The sequence below is a fragment of the Suncus etruscus genome, chromosome 16, assembly GCF_024139225.1.
Source record: "Suncus etruscus isolate mSunEtr1 chromosome 16, mSunEtr1.pri.cur, whole genome shotgun sequence".
NCBI classification, from domain to species: domain Eukaryota; kingdom Metazoa; phylum Chordata; class Mammalia; order Eulipotyphla; family Soricidae; genus Suncus; species Suncus etruscus.
In genome coordinates this window covers 57866625-57887737 of record NC_064863.1, presented here as the reverse complement: position 1 = coordinate 57887737, position 21113 = coordinate 57866625, and positions in this window count along the sequence as shown.

Sequence of the window (21113 nt, the reverse complement as noted above, 5' to 3'; positions counted from 1 at the left end):
ATCATGACAGTTGCATCTACATGGATTGAACGGAATGAAGTTAGCAAGAAGAAGAGACAAATAAATGTGATATCTCTCATTGAAGGATATAAAGAAGCATAGTAGGAGAATAACAAAGAGTCAAAAAAAAAACAATATAAAAGAACATTCTTCAAAATAAACTAGAAATTGGCTCCCATATGACCCCATAATACTGCTCCTGGGAAAATACCCTAGGGAGCCAAAAATACAATGCAAAAAAAGGCATCAGTAGTCCTATGTCCATTGTATTCACAATTCACTATTCACAATAGCCAGATTCTGAAAACAATCTATATCTGAGAACATATGAGTGAATAAACAAACTGTGGTTTATATGCACAATGAGACACTATTGTATATATATACACACAATGAAACTGTTAGGAAAAGGATATCATGAAATTTGCTTATATATGGATAGACATGATGAGTATTTTGTTGAGTAAAATAAGTCAGAGGGATAGGAATAGACAAAATGATTGCACTCATTTATGGGACATTAAAAAATAGAAACAAATGTATAGTAAAAATACCCATTGACAATAGAGATGAGAGCCAAGAGGACTGGTTCATGATAGGAAGTCTGTCACAAAGAGAAGAGGAGTACAATTAAGGCAGAGAAGAAACACCCATGACAATCATAGTTGGAAATGATCACTCTGGACAAGAACTAGGTGCAGAAATAAGGTAAAGTGATATGCATAATACCCCTTCAGTAACCATATTGTAAACCACGGTGTTTAAAGGGGAAAGGGAAAAAGAATAAAAATTTCTGCTATAGGATGAGGCAGGAGAAGGGCAGGGATGGGTCAAGAGGAAGATTGGGGACATTGGTTATGGTAGGAAATGTGCACTAATGAAGAAATGGGTATGACTGAAACCCTACATGAACAACTTTGTAACTATCTCATTGTGATTTGATTAACAATTTCATTTAAATAAAAACCAAAAGCAACAGAATAGGTCTGCAGAACTGAATTTATTGCATCTGTGAGATATGGAGTAGAGGAGAATGTGGTGAGACAGAGTGAGGAGCCACTTTGAGACAATGGTGAGGGTAAGTAGACAGTTTGATGGGGCTGTGACGTAAGAATGTATTGTATTAATGAAACCCTATCATTGATTATGTTGTATGCTTGCTGATCATAGAGACTAAACTAATACATTGAAAAAAATGTCTTCTATAATCTAAAGAATGAAAGCTTGCCATGGCAATGAGATGGAAAGTAGTGTTGAGTCAATAGGGATTCGGGACCCTAACAACAATAGAAAAAAACAGTTATTCTGGTAATGGGTGTGGTGTTAAAATGCTATAAGCATGCCCAGATACCAATACCAGTATTTTAAAAATTGTAAATGATGGTGAAATAATTAAATTAAATAAAATTTTAAATTTTAAAAATCAAGATTAATGGGGGATGGGGATAAAATGTGCATGCTGCAAACTGGAATTTGATCTTAGGAACTCCAAATGGTCCTCTGAACCATCCAGGAGTAACTTTTGAGCAGAGATAGAAGTAAGCTCTAACCATAGCTGGATGTGGCACCACTATAAAAAAATTAAGGTTAAAAAGTAAGATATAGAGATGGAGCAATAGTACAGAAATAAGCGCTTGATTTGCAGACTCAAGTTCGATACTTGTCACTGTCAGGACTAGGAGTAATCACCAAAAACACTACTGAGTGTGGCCTAAAAAGGCAAAAAGAAATAAAGAAAAAAAGAAAGATAAAAGTAGATCAATTTTATCTCTCTTCATTAGTCAGCATAATTAATTCTTTTTCACTATCGTATAAAATTTTCATTGCATATATTGACAATAAAATACTAAATAAATGGAATATAATTTCTACCAATATATAGATTTCATTTGAAGATGGTGCAAAATATATGAATGTTACATACATATAAACATATACTATAGTATAATCACTGATATTAGCAGTAAATACCAAAAATAAGATACTTTATTAGAAAAATTAATATTACAAGTCTTGGAGTAAGAGTACCTATGTTGATTGACCATGACAAAATTGTCATGGTGTTAATGGTTGGGTAATTTAATATTTGTCTCAGTTTATCCCCCTAAGAAATAAGAATAGTCTTGTCCATGGGATTGTAGTAATAGTGAAATTAGTATATATGCATATGTATACATATAAATGTCCAATCCCTATATGTAGTTTTATATATTCTGTCCTTAATAAATGTCAGGTACTCTTCACACTAAAGAAATTATTCTAAAAGCAACAGAATTATGTTGCTTTTATGAGACCATATGTTTAAACCAAGCTCTCTGGCGTAACACACCATACATATTCATAATCAATTGATTTTTTATCAGAAAACCTGTAGGAGAATCAGTCTCAAAGTTATAAAACTACTAATATGGGGCCGGGCGGTGGCGCTAGAGGTAAGGTGCCTGCCTTGCCTGTGCTAGCCTAGGACGGACCGCGGTTCGATCCCCCGGCGCCCCATATGGTCCCCGAAGAAGCCAGGAGCAACTTCTGAGCGCATAGCCAGGAGTAACCCCTGAGCGTCACAGGTGTGGCCCAAAAACAAAAAAAATAAAATAAAATAAAACTACTAATATAAGAAGAAATATGTTTCAAAACAAATATTATTAAAATTATGGCACAGTCTTGCATTATAAAATTCTTACTTAAATTTAATAAAGGTGAGAATTCCATAATCCTTACCAGGTCATTATATTCTAGTAATTTATTTTGAAAAGCAAAATAGGACAAAAATAAATTTCAGTTGAAGTAAATACTGAGATTATTGATTTATTATTTTTCTGTCAAATTCCAATTTCTCTGTCACAGGTCTATTAAAAATGTAAAGTTAAATGATTAATTAGTCTAAATGGTTAAATGATTAATTTGTCTAAATGGTTCACTTAAAAGCACAGAAGGAAAAAAATGAAATTGAAGTAATCAGAATGAATAAGAAGACAAACACAGGCATGCCTATAAATGGAAGGAAGTTAGGAACTGCCTTAGGCAACACCTTGTTTTATAGCTGTGTTGATTTTGTGTCCTCATCTATTACAAGTGTGCTGGTATTCTGTGAAATTTGCCAGAACATGAGAACATTCTGCACAAATAATAGGGAGATATTACATGATAAAACTGTACAAAGCCACAATGTTACTATAGCCAGCTTTAATTCTTTTATAAAGATAGATACTCTAAAGTTACTAAAACCCTCTTCTTCCCTCTTTCTTGACATTCTTTGTTCTAAAATCCTGGACCAATGTTTTTCCATTATTTGATATCATATATTTCATGTTTAGTTAATTATTTATATCTATATGCCTTTTCACAAATAATATAATTATCTGGCATTTTTCCTTCTCTCTCTGACTTACTTTGTTTAACATGATACTTCCAGTTTCATATCCGTTGCAGCAAATTATGTGAATTCATTTTTTCTTATGAATGTATAGAATTCCATTATGTATGAATTTCACAACTTCTTTATCCATTTTGGATGCTTTTGTTATTTCAACATTCTGAATATTGTTCAGTACTACTACAATGAACATAGTTATTCATTTATCTTTTTGAATGCATGGCTTTGTGTTTAGGAGGTAGATATCAAGTACTGCTAGATGATTTGCTTATTATTTTAAAGGAAAGTCTATACTCTTGTTATTAAGAGTAAATGAATATTCCTTTCTCACCACATTGTTACCGACAGATACTTTCCAACCTTTTTATATATGTATTCTCATTGACATAAATGGTATTTCATTATTTTGTTTCTCATTTCCCTAATAATAAATGACAATGAGCACTTTTACATATGCCTGTTACCCATCTATATGTACTCTTCATATTTCTAAGAACTCTTATGGTTAATTTGTATATGCAGTATTGTGGCCTAAGAAAAGACTTAAAGCTACTTCTATTTTCATGCTTTTAGTTATACTCACATTGCATTCCAGCATGTTCTCTGTTCTGGAGATGGTTCTAGTGTACTGAGAGAAAAAATATTTATTTGGCTTTAAAAAATAAAGGTCCTTATTTATATCTATTAAATCCACTTCTTCTGGTTCCTCCTTTTGGGCTGTTGCTTCCCACTATTTTTTCTTTTCTTTTCTTTTCTTTTCTCTTTTCTTTTCTTTCTCTTTTTTTGGGGGGGCCTGGTTGATCTGTCCAATGATGAGAATGGGGTTGTTAAATGTCTTCCACTATTATGGAAATAAAACATGGACCAAGAAAGACACCAGAGAAATGGTTTACAGATCTGGGAACCGGGTGGGCTAGTTGAGAAGGGATCCTCACACAGTCAAAAAAAAAAAAAAAAGGACACTCTTGTGGAGGAAATCCTAACATTTATGGCATTGCAAATCATGGTTTTTGAAATAAAAAAAAATACTAGAACTATTGTATTGCTGCTATTGAAGCATCTCATAATTTCTGTTACTAGTTGCTTAAAAATGCTCACATTTGAAGCCATAAATATAGTATAATAAATATGTTGCCTTGTGTATAGCCAACCCAATTCTATCCCAGGATCTCATATGGTCTTATGAGTCTTCTAGAAGTAATTTCTGAGTGCCTAGCAAGGAATAGCACCTGAACACTGCTGGGTGTGGCCCAAATCCCCCCAAATTGTCATTATGAAAATAATTTTGATTTGTAATCAAATTATGAAACAATAATTTGAACTGCTGTAAAACTCACTTCTGAAATATTATCCAGAATATTATGGCTGAAAATAAAATTATCAATAGACTTCTACTTTGTAAAATATGGAGAATATGGCTAGCCAATTAAATCTGATCATCATAATGGAACCGATTACTCTGAATTAAACAGAGGTTCTCAAGAGTGAAAACTGATTACTTATCATATCTTTTATGAGATTATTAATACTCATTTCAATTTTTGTTGTTGTTTTAGTACATAGTTTCCTTTCCTTTGTGTAGATATTTTTGTTTTGTCTGAACATGATTCTACAAAATCATCACATTTCCAGGTTCAGTGAAAGGAATGTTAAATATTGCTGAATGTGACTTTTCCATAAATTAGCATGTCAGGTGGGAAAATTCAAAAGGCAGGATATACTGCAGGTAATCATGGTAATGATTTGCATGATTGACTTTCTTGTGAACAACTTTTGTGAAAAATTTGTTGTCAAAACTTTCTAACTATAACAGCAAGGAAAAATTAAAAGGATTATTACAAAAGTTCAAAATTCATACAATTTATTTACCTCTTATTATTTTGCTTTTTTAAGGAACATGTATTGTCAGTGTTTGGTAGCCAATGAAAGGTAATGGTAGGACAAAATAGAAATAAAAATAATTTAGGAAAATTAAAATGAGTAATACAACTATAAAGATAAATGTGAGATACTATTGTTTAGATGAATTGAAGTCTTGCAAAAATCCCTTGAAGGATTAGAGTTATCAAGCAATTTCTGAAAATAACATTTTTTCATTTTTAAAAATTAAACAGAGGCCACTGCTATTGAAACTGTTACTCTTCTTTTTATTTTTTATTTTTTGTTTTGGGGTCACTCCTGGCATCGCTCAGGGGTAACTACTGGCTCTGCTTTCAGAAATCACTCCTGGTAGGCTCTGGGAACTATATGGAGGATTGAACCCAGGTCTGTCCCAGGTCAGCTGTGTGTAAGGCAAATGCCCTACTGCTGTACTATCACTCTGTCCCCTATTACTCATTTTCATGTAACAAAAAGTCCCTAAATTTAGCTGTGAAAACATTATTTTTCTCAAAGAGATTTCTTATTAAAGTATTTAGAATAGATAAAGAAAAGAGTGTGGCTTACTTTTGTTCCATGATTCTTTGGGACTGCACAGAAAATTCAAATTTCAATAGCTGGATACTGAAATGTCCTGAAAGTGTTTCAAACAGACAACTTGGAGGATTTATGATATTGCCTGGGACACTACCTATCCTTTTCTGCAGTTTCAATAGCAGAATCATGACATGAGTACTTCAGTGTAGGTAGCTTCTCTTTTGATGCACCAGATTCCAAGAGGTTTTTTGGTAAATAAGATAGCAGTTACATGGCATTTTATGATGTCTCATCAGTAGTTACATAATTTTATATAATTTCTGCCTCTCCATACTCAAATAGATATGATAATAAAGACCTGACTCACTAAGAGAAGTATTAACATTTTTGCTGTTGTTTATTATAGCTATTTTTAACTACACAGAATAATGCAGTCATTTTATATGATCATTATACATATTACAATTACATTTTCTTTCTTTTTTCTTTATTAATGTTTTTATTATAACAATTACAATTACATTTTCTTAATCTGAAATCCTGATATTTTTAATAAAACGCATAATTCATTTCATCCATGGGATAAGAGATTTTTCTAGGAGTTAAGTGTAACATTTTCACCCCATAGTTCTAAACACAAGAACAATGATCTAACCAGGACAGGATATTAATAACTCTTGCTGCATTTTCTATAAAAATAAAGCCACACAAAACCATGCTGTGAACTCTTTTAAGTCATAGAAATGTACAGTTAAGCTGTAGACGGATAAGATTACCATGGACAAAAGAAGAGCTAAATCCTGGTTAAAATTATGCAGCTAAAGAGTCAACCTCTGAAAACCAAACCAAAAACAAATTCAAACATGTATATAATATTAGAAGAAACTACAAAATGAAAATGTCTTTCACTGCATAACCCTATTAATTGCATTCCTTGCCAGATGTGCTTATATTGTACAACAATTGTTTTTGTTTCACTTTCTAAATTTTATTTTTTCAAAATTCAAAATCTTGTTGGATAATTTTGCTTTATTTGAAAGAAATATATATCACTTGTACCTTCTCAGAACCATAGATTTAGACAAGGAAACTTTAGTCTGGGTTTTCTCTTTTTGTACCCTTTTCTATGCAAAACAAAACAAAAACAAAAACAAACAGTCTAGGGAGCAAGGAAGACTGTAACTTTATGAACAGCATCTTTTAAGATTTCTAAACCTTGGGCCCAAGAGATAGCATAGAGGTAGGGCGTTTGCCTTGCATGTAGAAGGATGGTGGTTCAAATCCCGGTGTCCTATATGGTCCCCCGAGCCTGCCAGGAGCGATTTTTGAGTGTAGAGCCAGGAGTAACCTCTGAGCACTGCTGGGTGTGACCCCCACAAAAAAATAAAATGAAAAAGATAAATAAAATAAAATAGGAAATTATAAATGGCTTTTCCTAATCTCTTTACTCTGTCATATTATTTTTCCTGACATATGCATCATAGGGATAAAACTGTAAATGTATTTTAGTCTAAAATGCCATTATTTTTTCAGAATAAAAATACCATTACCAATAAGGATATTTAATACATAATGTTCCATTACAAATAAGGATACTTACCACCCTAGGTAGAACTCAGAACACATTCAGAGTTACTTGTGAAAGGTTATTAAGTAACATAGAACAGCTTGTTGCTGCTATATTTCATGAAGTTGATCATTTCTTGAGAAACGAATTGTATTATGTTGATTGAAAACTGTAGAACAGATAAAACTAAAAAAATATTTTTAAAAAATGATTTACAAATGGATTTTCTGTAATTGATTTATGTTGACTTATAGTGAAACATTTAAGTATAGTTTATGGCTTAAAATTTTGATTATAAGTCAGAGAGATAGCAGAGCAGTTTGGGCACTTGCCTTGCATATGACCCACCTGGAATCAATCCCTAGTATTTCATATTGTCCCCCAAATACACCAGGGTGATTCCTGAGTGTAGTCCAAGCATCAAAAGTTGTGGCCATCAAGTAAAATCAAATAAACAATCTTCCTAATTAAAATAATGCAATTTAACTTGATCTATAAAGACTAAATTTTTAGAAAACTGCAGTACAAAATTGAAGGCATGAACAATGCAATTCAAATTTAGCCACTAAAAACAAACTTTCTGCCACTGGGTAGTTGTATAAGATGTCTTTAAGAGTCTGAGTCAAGTAATGTTAGTCAAGAAATGTTTTTACTTCTGTTTGGAGCTGGGAAGGGGAACAATCAGCTATGCTCAGAGCTTACTCCTTTGCTCAGGAATTATTCATGGCAGAGCTCATGGACAAAAGATTTGAACCTGAATCAGTAACATAAAATGGAAGTGCCTGACCTACTACTGTTCTGGCTCTCTGGAAAACTTAAAAATAAATAAATTTAGACACTATGATTTATGATAGCGGATAATAGAATTTTCTGTTTTTATAATATTCCAGCACTATCATTAGTGCCTGTTTCTTCCCCTAAGTACGCCTTCAACCCTGACACCATTTGCCTATCACGTTTATTTTTAATTATTATTTTTCGGATATTATTTATATATACAATAGCATATGTTCCTATGGTTCTAGTATATACATTTACCTTACCAATACACCTGTAATGCCCAAGTTCCATTATTAATACTCTTATGTTATCACCAATCTGCCTTTTTCTGTATTCCCAATCTATCAGTTTCTCATACATCTTATTTTATTTTAGTTCATGGTTAAGAGTTTTCTCACATTGATGCTTTCAATACCTTTGTCAAACCAGTCTACATACTACAAAAAGTGAGAACTTTCCATATGTGACCTCCTCTTTTTGATTTAGTTCTGTCACAATAACCTAGTGTAAGATGACACCCAGTCAACCCCAAACAAAGGTGTTCTCCATCTTCCTCTTTCCCCAAAATCTCTCTTTTGTTATATAAAAGCCACCTGGATTACTCAACCTTCCCCCCTCCTAGTATTGGCAATTGGTTTTAAGAAAAAAAAAAGAGGAGTTGTGACTTTTTGGCTAAGGCAAACAGATGAGGCAAAAGGTCACTGATGTCAGGATCATCAGGAGTGACTTGGTTGATTATTTCTTCACTGCTACCTGTTTTTTTTAGATCTGGCTCTGTGGGGTTTAGAAATATGATGCTTGGGGTGATCTCACAACTCGTGCATTTTTATTTTACACTCTAGTTCCTTACAAGTTGCAGCAGTGTCTATTTTCTTCAGTTCTTGTAGCTACATGGTATTCCATTTTGTGGATATACCAACTTTATCCACTCTTCCTTTGTTGGTCATTTTGATAGTTTCCATGTCTTAGCTGTTAAGAAAGTGCTGTAGCAAACACAATTGTACCTATATCTTTTCAAATTAGTGTTTTTATTTTCTGAGTTATGCCCCCTCAATTGCTTTGGTTATTTGAGAAGTTAGATTATTTCATTTAAATTTTAGAAGATTTTGACCAATGTCCAAAAATATAACATGATAATTTTGATTGATACTACATTAAATTTATATTGTGTTTTGGGCAAGATTTTTTTAGCACTAATTCTACAGTCTAAGGTCAGCAATCTATTTTTTATATTTTAACTCTTTTACCATTGATTGATAGTGTTCTCTTAATTTAATTTAATTTTATTATCTCTATCAGAAATATATCCCTTATATGACAAATAAAGAACATCTGAAATATAAAATCAATGTAACTTTATTCTCCCCTTAAAGATGACATTGTTCTTTTCAGGACAAAAATGGATAGATTTGAAGGCAGTTATTGCAACTGTAATAAGTAATGGCATAATAGGAAATCAGCATAGGATTTTACTTACAAGTGCAGTATAAATTACTAAAACAAACAAATGGCAAAGGCCAATCTGGCAAATTATCTCCAAGATTGGATGTAAATTGTATTGGTTCTCTGAGGAGAGAAGTGGTGTGGAAATATATATAGGGGAGTCTTTTTAGTAATAGTCTGATACAGGAACTTTGGTGGTGGGAGTGGTAAAACCTAGAAAAATGTGAATCAAATCTCAAATTTCTATATCATAATCAAATGACATGTCTATTAAAACTATGAAAAGCAAACATCCAACTACTCCAACAAGCACCAAAACACCAAGCACAGGTCAGTAAGTAAAGGGAAGCTGTATTTATAGCACCATCTTGTGAAAAAGTAAGGAACTGGTAATGTCAAACAATAGGCAAAAAAGCCTTTCCAATACCATTAAAAACTGGTTAAAAGTTAATACTTTAGTTTAGAATATGAAGGTCTTTAGAGTCATAAAATTTTATTCTACAATTCCTTGGGGACGAGCAATAGCAAAGCAGGCAGGGAGTTTACTTTTCACACTACTGACCCGGTTTGTTACTGGGCATTCTATAAAGTTATTTGAGTCTGCTAGGAGTGATTTATTTACCTTTCCTTCCGTCCTCCCTTCCTCCCTTCCTCCCTCCCTTCCTTCCTTCCTTCCTTCCTTCCTTCCTTCCTTCCTTCCTTCCTTCCTTCCTTCCTTCCTTCCTTCCTTCCTTCCTTCCTTCCTTCCTTCCTTCTTTCCTTCCCTCCTTCCCTCTCTCCCTTTCTTCCTTCCTTCTTTTCTTCCTTCCTTCCCTTCCTCCCTCTCCCTCTTTCCTCCTTCCCTCTCTACAAAGCTCCTTTTTTACTCCTTAACTCTCTAACCCCCCCCAAACGTCACTAACCTACATTACTCTTTTTAACTTCAGTACTGTACAATCCTAATAACAGACCAAAGCCGTGCATTGTGTGTAACAACCCCAAACTGTTTCAAGAGATATAAAATGGACACGTATTTCTTTAGAATATTTTGTGTTTTTTCTCTGACAGCTATAATTCTTACTAAATGTTGTCTAATACAGTGACAATTCTAACCACTTTTTATCTTCTCTTTTTGAGCTGTTTAACAAGGAATTTTGGTAAAAGAGTCCCCCAGTTTAATGCTTATGATTGAACCGTATCATAGGAATCATGTATATAGTCTTTAATAAAATTAACTGTGTTATATAAAGAGCAAAACTGACCTGGGAAGATACCATGCAAGGCAAGTGCACTTTCTGACCCTGCATGAAGGCTCCTGCAAGGAGCCCAAGATGTTTTTTGGAATATAAAAATGTCTTTCTCAAGGTTGAGCATATTTTTGTTTTTTGTTAGTTGTTGACCAGATTCAATCCCTGACACCCAAAATAATCCCAAGCACCGCCAGAAAATATCTGCAGGGATGTGGAGGCAGCATCTTTCTTTCAAGGCAACCTCCGCCCAGGCTCCACAAGTCAACCAACTCTCTAGGGCTCAGCTAGCGCCGGCTAACACAGCTGTTTACAGAGCAACCATGGGAGCGCGGCTGGGGATGCAGCCAGACAAAGAACCATGATGGCTACTGATGGAACTTGGAGCCAGGCCACGACTATGAGAAGCACATTTTCCGCACATTCTTGCAAAGCCCTGGGAGACTTTTCAATAACCACTGGCGGCCAAAGTCAGGTGCTGCCCCTTGGGGGTTATTTTAAAATGAGGATTTTAAAATTTGTGGGAAAAATAATAAAAGAATTGTATTTCCGATTCATGTGAGGGCAAATTAAGGAAACCTGGGAGTAAGAACAGATGGCAAAGAATGTACTGGCATCAAAAAGAGAAAAACAACGTGGTAAAGATTCACAGTCACAAGAAAGGTTGAGAACAAGATAAAGAATACCTATTCTGCAATCTAGAGCACAGGAACAGAAGAAAAAAGCCGCTAAATACATTAGGGTAAACAATGTTTTTTGTTTGTTTGTTTCATATTTAACTTGTGTAAGAATATTTCTTTGACACATATTTTAAAAAGGTGAATACCATTTTATCAGGGGCAAGCAAGAATAATTAAGGCTACCTAAACTCTTGGTCACTACGACTAAATTTTCTCTTCCACCCATCTTAATTGCAATCTCCATTCTTTGTTCCTAAACAATAAGATATTTAATGAATAAAGATATTGTTAAAAAGTATATTAGGCATGAGTTACTTACTGATAGAATCTCAGAATCAGCTGTGGGGAGATTTCTCACTTTTCCCATTCCAGAGAAAACTCAAGCCATGAGACTTATCCTGCTCTTGTAATGAGTCTGCCTAGACATAGACTGGAAAAAAAAGAAGAAAATGAGAGATAAGAGAAACTAGAAAGTATCCCTATTATTTAAGTTTTCATTGGAAAAAAGAGGACTGTTAAAAATGAGGAAAAGATTATTATAATTAATCTGTTTTATTATTATTGTTTTTATCATATTGAGCATATTTATTGAGCACAGAGCCAAAAGTAACCTCTCAGTGCTGCTCAAGATATGAAACTCACCAAAAAAAGTGATGAGTGCAGTTAGAGAAATAACTATGCTGAGAACTATCATAACAATGTCAGTGAGAGAGGATGTAGAAAGTCTGTCTCAAATACAGGTGAGGGGTGGGGGAGGGAAGAGATGGAGGCATTGAAGATGGGAAGGTTGCACAGGTGAAGGGTGGTGCTCTTGTTATGACTAGAACCCAACTACAATTATATTTGTAATCATGGTGCTTAAATAAAGAAATTATTTAAATTAAAAAAATAGAAATGATCCTGAGCCAGGAGTAACCCGATTGTCGCAGATGTGACCCCCCAACTCCAAGAATAAATTGCTCCTGGCAGGCTTGGAGGACCATATGTAATGTTGGAGACTGAATCTGTATCTGTCCCAGGTTGTCTGATTGCAAAGCAAACACCCTACCACTGTACTATTTCTCCAGCCCTCTTATTAAGAGAATTCTATGAAAAAAGATTTGTAGACCATTTTCCCAGACTGATCATAAAATTGGATGGGAAGTATACAAGGAAAGCTTAAACTCCTGTACTGTTTCCCAGCACCTGGAATTTAATACTTTAGTTATAATTAATCTTTTATATATTTGGAGGATTATCCAAAAATTTGACTACATGATTCTGAGCTAGAATTCCTTGCATACTCTTTTTCAAATTTGAGAACCTGTTTAAGATAATAAAATGTGCCACTTTTGGCTTTGACATTAAAATTACTGATTTTTACATTTGGAAAATTACCATACAATAATATATAACTAATTCAATGTGCAACAGAATATCAAAGATACTTCATATCTTTTCATAGAATCCCTACTAGTGAAATGATGACATTATGATGTAATAACCTACGTGGTTCCTGTTTGTCAAGTAACTAAGAATACCATTTATTTTTGTCCCTTGCAAAAACAAAACAAAATTAATTTCTACAGAAAGAGTAGAATATAATGACTGTATGCCAATATCAATCTATCCATATGGTCTTCTTGGACGTTGTATTTTTCTTGTTAACCTCATGGGAGGTTATTTGTTGGGAATTTATTTGTTGGAGGGACCACACCAGGCAGTGCTCAGGTGTTTTTTCCTAGCTCTGCACTGGGTTGTGCTCAAAGGACCATTTGGAAGGTTGGAATCGAACCTGGGTCTCCCCATGCAAGGCAAGTTCTCCTACCCAATGTACTATCTCTCCAGCCCTTCTCTGTTTTTTTTTTTTCATAGCTTTCTCCTAAAATCAGATCTATTCACACTTTCTGATATCTGATAGAACTAAAATTGTGATCTCAACATTTCAGACACACCACAGAAAACTCTTAATTCTCTACCATAGTTTATACCAAGTCAGCTATCTATTTTATTTTTATTCAAATGTTGAATATATCATGTATCAGCCAATTAAAGTCTTTGAAATTCCCTGGATTGGCCAAAAAAATGTTAATCATTTAAAAGCCTTAGATTACATTGAGGACATGAGCTGATGCATAACTTAAAGAATGTCTATAGTACATGTTTTAAAGCCTGTATAGTAACGAGAAACTAGAATCATGTCATAATCAGGATAAATTAAAAATTCATAGATGTAGTATATTTCCTTAAAAATCATAGTTTTATATGATGATACTCATCTATAAATAAAAGCATGGATATTAATTTGGGTTGTAGTGAGCCTATATGTTGTATTATCATATACACATATCCAAATAAATGTAAACTTATAGAGATATGTATATATAATATATTTGTATATGTATGCCTAGCCATTGGTTATAGAAAATTATAGAATTTATTCCTAGGAAGTATATATGGTTAGATTTTATCACTACACACAATTTACTGCACTAGGTATACTAACTTTACCTCTTCACATTCACTTTCTTTTTCTCATAGTGTTTCCTGCCATAGTAAATTGACGGATATGAGCTATATTAGCAGAGTGTTTACTGGTTTATATTTGGCAGGGGGTCTAAGGGCAGGAATAAAATAAATTGATGATTATTATTCTAGATCTTTCCCATGATTAAATTAAGTGGACTATGTACTTTAATAAAATTAACTCAGTATCTCTTACTGTATAATATCCTTGTTTTTATTATAACATGTTTTTCATAGTTCTATCTAACGACCCTAAATTAAGATTCCCTACACTGAAATGTTGTTTACTCTTATGCTAGAAAAAATTTTGAAAGCTTGAGATTCTAATTATTTCTAGTCTAACCTACGAAGTGTCCAATTGCTTCTAGAAGTTTTTACCTTTCTGTAATTCGGTATCAGCTTGACATTCACAGTGCTTCTTTTATTTCTTCAAAGCAGAGTAAGAAAAATCTTAATAAAAATTTTGCACTAGTGTCAAGTTTGTGATGTTCCTAGAGAATAATAATACCACCAATGTACAGATGGATATATATACAAATTTTGATATTTCTTTTATTAACGCATGACTTAAGAACCCATAGATAAGAAGGAAGTTGGCAAAGAAACCATTTTGATCACATAGAAAAAGGACAAGATTCTAGGCAGTTTTACTTTGCCTTGTTTTGCTTCAAAATATGATTTGACCAGTTTCCATTATTATCAGGAGATAAACAAAGTTTGCACAGGCCTGTCTTTGAATAGTAAATTCATAGTTTTAAGTAGGATAATATGCTACAGATTTTCCTTGTTTTCGTCTATTTGCCTTTGCTCCTACAGAGGTTACAAGGTCTTACCTGTTACACATGTCCATTCAGATGCACAGAAATAATGTCAACTTTCACTAAAGATTTCGAATAAAAACATGAGTTCCATAAAACAGCAATAGTGTTATGCATGACTTTTACAGTTGGAACCAGAATCAAAAGTGAATTCCTTTGAAAACCTCTGTTTACTATTCATAATTATCTGCTAAGCAGTTAATTTTTGAGACTAAGTTAGGTAGATTTCAAGCTTTGTTTCATCTTCTAAGTGAAAACAAAACTCATTCCATTAAGCTCTGTAAAGCCTTAAACAACAAACTGAGTGCAGATTAATCATCAACCTCCTACAGCTTCATAAAAGGCAACCTTTGCTTTCTTAATACGCAGGAAGGATTATTTTGGTTGATTTAACATAAAAGTAAAATTTACATTCAACACATACTCCAGAAACAAAATCTGGACCCCACAGTTCTTCAAAACAAGCACCTGGTGAGTAGTTTATCAACTCTTCTCTTTAAAGTGTAGTATATTCTATAAAACGAGCTTAAAATATAAAAAAAAATTAGGAATGAGAAGTGGAAATTTCTGACATGGATGTTTCAACTAAGAGTATGAATTAGGAATACCTATGTCCAGATTTTCTATTATTACATCACAGGTCGCATTTTAGATTTATACTAAGATATTTGTTTTATTAATTTTAGTTTGCAAGGCTAAGTATTATGTAAAGGCTATCAATATTTCATTTTCAATATTTCTATTTCATTCAAAAATATTATGATAAAGAAATGTCATTAAATATGTATGAAATATGAAAATTAGCTGTAGATAAAGATATAGCTTTTAAAAGTTTCTTTGTGTCCTTATGAGATTCGGAGTGAAAATATATCATATAGATGACAGAGATGCATTTTCTAATGATGACTGCTTTATTTTCTTTTCAAAATTATTTTGACTACATATTACATTTTCATTTATCTACAATATTTTAATGTTAAACATAAAACTAATAAATAATATTATTTATCAAATATTTAATACTTATTATTTCCTAAATAATTTGTAATATAGATTTGGATTTTAAATATCCTTTTCCTAAAGGCTTTGGAATATTTCCTAAAGAATTTGGGATATTACTAAGTGACTAGACTACCAGCCAATGGAAGAATTTTATTGAAAGAGTGTCATAAAATTGCTATTTAAAAGAACCAAAACATTTTCTTAGGCACAGAAAAAAATATATTTGAAATAGCTATGTCAATCTTCTAATATCATCAAAAATTTTATTTAATACTATCTATAGATCTTTAGTGATCTTTAAGTTAGTGACATGTATGTAACCTTACTGTTTAAAATTCCTATTTTTAAATATCATTATATTTTACATAAGATGGATTAATATAATGTTATATTATCAGATGATATAAATGTAATTTATGTTTTCAGGTATACTAAAAGCACTTTGATATTAAAATAATGTTTATTTGGTATCACATGACTCTTATTTCATAATTGTTTTGTATTTTGAGAGTATTTTCAATAACAATGAGACTCTATAGTTCTAGAAATATAGAAAACTTCTGGTTTTTGTCTTTTCCTTTATAAGTAACTTCTTGTTATTTCCTGAATGACAGATGAATGGATGATGAAGATGTGATATATTTATGTATGTATGTATGTATGTATGTACATATATATGTACATACATGCATACACACAAACACATGCACACAGTGGAATAGCCAATGAAATACTCTGCAGCTGCAGTGGAGGATAAGATCATGAAAATTGTTGCAACTTAGGTGGAACTTGGACATATGTTAAGTAAAGTAAATCAGAAAGACAAACATTGGAAGATCTCAATCATCTGTAGGACAGAGAAAAACTGGTCTAAAGGATGTAAGGTAGGGCCCGGAGAGATAGCACATCGGTGTTTGCCTTGCAAGTAGCCGATCCAGGACCAAAGGTGGTTGGTTCAAATCCCGGTGTCCCATATGGTCCCCGTGCCTGCCAGGAGCTATTTCTGAGCAGACAGCCAGGAGTAACCCCTGAGTACCGCTGGGTGTGGCCCAAAAACCAAAAAAAAAAAAAAAAAAAGGATGTAAGGTAAAGAGGTTTCTAAGTGATGTAAATAAGCGAAATAACAATATATACAAACTATAGATTCAATAACACTGCAAACAGAAGGTATAAAGCAGAATATAATTGAAAATGTGCCTGTCAAGTTCAACTAGTGGGAAGGGGTGGAAGATAGGAAGGAATTTAGAGAAAATGCTAATGGTAGTTAGTAATAGTGCTAGAATGATTGCTGGAACATAGAATGTCTACAATACTATGAATAATTCTATACATTAGTTTAGTAAAAAATAAATACTTTAAAAATTAAGAAAAATCCCAAATGGAATAAAGCAGGCAGCACGAGACATACCTCTGTAAAGATGTGAAAGGTAATATTATTAAACTTCACAATACACATAGCTCAGACACTTTGTATCAATATATTTATTACTAATTTTCATAGAAAAATAAAAGCAAATATAACATTAATGCTCATAGAGAAAAATATTTTATTTTTATCAAGAGGATTGGTGATAAATAACCTGATATTGTTTACCACATAATATTCTTTGGTCTGATTCAATCCATCATGAATCAATTTGCCTTTGGAAATATAGTCATAAGATTTATTCTGACTCTAGTCTTCTCAATTAAACAGAACTAATAATATTTTAGCCAGGTAACTGCCATTAAAAATTATATCATCTTGTCAAAATAACTTATACAGTAAAACATGTAAGTGGGCAAGTAGAAGGAAATATTTTGAATGGTCGCGATGTGGGAGAGATAGACATACTTTGTATGTGTGATGACTGGTTTGATCCTAACACTACCTAGTCCTCTGAAAACCACCAGGAATGACCCCTTAGTTTAAACCCTGGGACAGGGGTCCTCAAACTTTTTAAACAGGGGGCCAGTTCACTGTCCTTCAGACTGTTGGAGGGCCAGATTATAGTAAAAACAAAAATTATGAACAAATGTCTATGCACACTGCATATATCTTATTTAGAAGTGAAGAAACAAAATGGGAATAAATACAATATGTGGCCCTCAGGCAGTAGTCTGAAGACCCCTGCGGGCCTGGAATAATCATTCATTAATGCTGGCTGTGGTCCAACACCTCTCCAACGACAAATTCCTGAAAAAGAATAATTAAATTATTATCAACAAAAATGCTCAGATTTGCTTAAAAAGCAAAACTGAATATTTGTGGAAGTTTATATGGAATTATTTGTAAAATACATTAAATAACAAAAATACTAACAAAAATACTGCTGCCTCATAAAACAGGTTTCACTAATGTATAATTCACTATAGCATTCATTATATCCTATTATAAATACAAGATCATAAATTATTGCATTTCAAATATCATGGTTCCAATATAAAATGAAAGTTCATAAAACTGCTTATGTTGCTAGTTTAGAGATGGAAAAAGTTTGAGAGTGGAGGTAGATGTATTCTATTCTATTTTGTAAAGGATTCCTCAAACATTAATTATAACTGGATCTAAAACAGTACCTAAATAAAAAACAATAGTTTTGAAATAAATTGATAAATATATGTCAAAATATAACCTTCCACAATGTTAATTTATGAAATTCTTTGTAAATATTTTGAATATTTTAATATAAGATTAAATTACTAGGTATTAACATGTAAATGTATATATTTATGCTTATAATACCAATGTGTGATATGACTTGAAAAGATGTTATTGAATAAGGAAATTATAAAAAATATCAAAATAAATAATATGTGATGTTTACACTTTTTAGATCAGCAAGTTAACATAGAGAAACTAAAGTGTTTGGTATAAGCCTCAAAGATAACACTAGGTTTAAAGAACATGTGGGTTTCATCCCCAGCATTATGTGGTCCCCAGAGAATCTCTGTATATGGCTCTGAAGGACACTTGAGCACCCCAAGGTGGTTACACAACCAGACAACACTACAGCTCTGAGCAACACTGTATTCTTACGTCTGAATACTGAACCTTTAGTGCTGTTGGTGGTGCAGAGGGATCACAATGTATGCGAAGACAACAAATCAAACGTTATTTGCAGGATAAAATACAATTTATTAGATAATGATAGCCAAACTAAATACTTACCTTTAAAATATTATCTATTAGCTGTTATTACACAATCTATTTGATAATTTTAAAAACTTTGAAAATTGGGATCAGAGTGGTAGTGCAAGTGGTAAGGTGTCTGCCTTGTCTTCACTAGCCTAAGATGGACCACCGTAGGTTGACCCCTACCCCGGGGTCCCATATGGTCCCCCCAGCAGGAGCTATTTCTGAGTGCATAGCCAGGAGTAACTCCTGAGCATCACTGGGTGTGGTCCCCCCCAAAAAAAACAAACAACTTTGAAAATAAGAGACTTTAGAATTGTATCAAAATAATTAATGGCAAATTGAAAACCTTATAAGCATAAATATTCAATAAAAGTAAATAAACTAATTATTCAACTCTAATTTAATCTCATATCTAATGTGTTTTTATGAAATACTGTCACTGTAGGACAAATTTTATGCGCAACTTAAAACTTCAGAAATATAATATAGCAATGATGTCAGGGAAGCAAAACCATTTAATTAAAAAAAAACTAGAACAAAGTTAACCAAAATGCAAACAAAACATGCACTTACATTTTAAATAAATATGTTTGTTTTCATCCTATTTTTAACATGTTTAATTTAGGCTAATAAGTTAGCAGATTTTATCTTAGGCCAGAGCTGTTAATATTTCAAACACTGTGCTAGTGACCTCATCAATACAATACACTGCTATGGGATTAGGGACTGTTTTGCTGATTGTAATAGACTCCTGGGATACCAGAGAGAGAAGAAAAAACTTATATACTATAATAGGTGCGGCTACCAAAGAGTACCTAGTAGCAAATGTCATCTAGTATGTTCTTTGCATTTCAGTTGTCTGATATTAAATAATAGGTTATATTTAATATTTGAGTATCTGTGTAAAATGAAGACAGTTGAGTGCAATTATTTAAGGCAAAAATTGTTAAGCATATGTAGGGTTAATGGTTTTCTCAAGAGGATTTTAAGGCATAGATTAATATGGAAACCTAAACACATTATAACTTTTTACATGAGGCTAAAGGAAATATAATATTTATATTTGAGGTGCATAAAGCCATGCTTTCCTTCTTTCAACATTTTGAAGCAGTGCTGAAACAAAACCTAACACAAATTTTGAAAATATTATGGTATAAATTGTAGTAATATAATAATGATGTTAGACATACATAAATTCACTGGGTGATTCTTTTATAACAGAAAATATATTGGCTCTACATATACATCAAATCATTAGTGAATGAGACTAAATAAGTCACAGTGCCACAAAGGAAACAAATCAATGAAATAAATACCATCTATTAAGTTTTTTAAGAATGATAGGAATTTAAAATACATTATTATGGGGTAGAGTGAAGTAATGACATGAAATTTTAGTCTATTCCTATTCATAAATATAATCTTCATAATACATACCTCACTGTTGATTCATATTGTTTTAGCCAGTGTTATTAAAGTATTAACATAAACTGAGTTTACTTGTACGATTCAGGGTGAGGAGAAAGAACATGGACTCATTTCTAGATATATAGCAAAAGCATTAAAAACAACAACAGTGAAGAGCCAAGTAGTTTCATCATTTGTTGTACAAATAAACTGTCAAATTTTAAAATATAAAAATACTTAATAATATTTGCATCATTTAAAATTTTTATAAATGAGAATTTAAGTATAAACTACTCACTTTTAAAAACTGAAGCAACACTGGAATTACTAGTGTTCAAAAGAACTATTAACAAGAGAAAGGTGTTCTGTTAAATCCCTCATTTTTCTCTTATTTCTATAAGAGCAACTTTGGTGATCAGATAAAAATTTTACTTAGAATTTCAAATGTTAAGAATTAAATAAATTTTTGATAAATATAGAAAATCAATAAAGATATGCGGAGACAATCTACTGATTATTTGAAAACCTGTACTCAGCTACTTTTTTAGATTTCCAGGCAGTGCTTAGCAGAACCCCACAAACATAGTTCATCTGTCTTTTAGAAAAAAAGCTTTATGGGGCCGGAGCAGTAGCACAGGTGGCAGGGCTTTCCCGTGGTTCGATCCCAGGCTTCCCATATGGTCCCCAAACCAGGAGCGATTTCTGAGAGCATAACAAGGAGTAACCCCTCAGCGTCACCCGAAAAGCAAAAAAAGAAAAAAAAATAAAATTAACCTAAT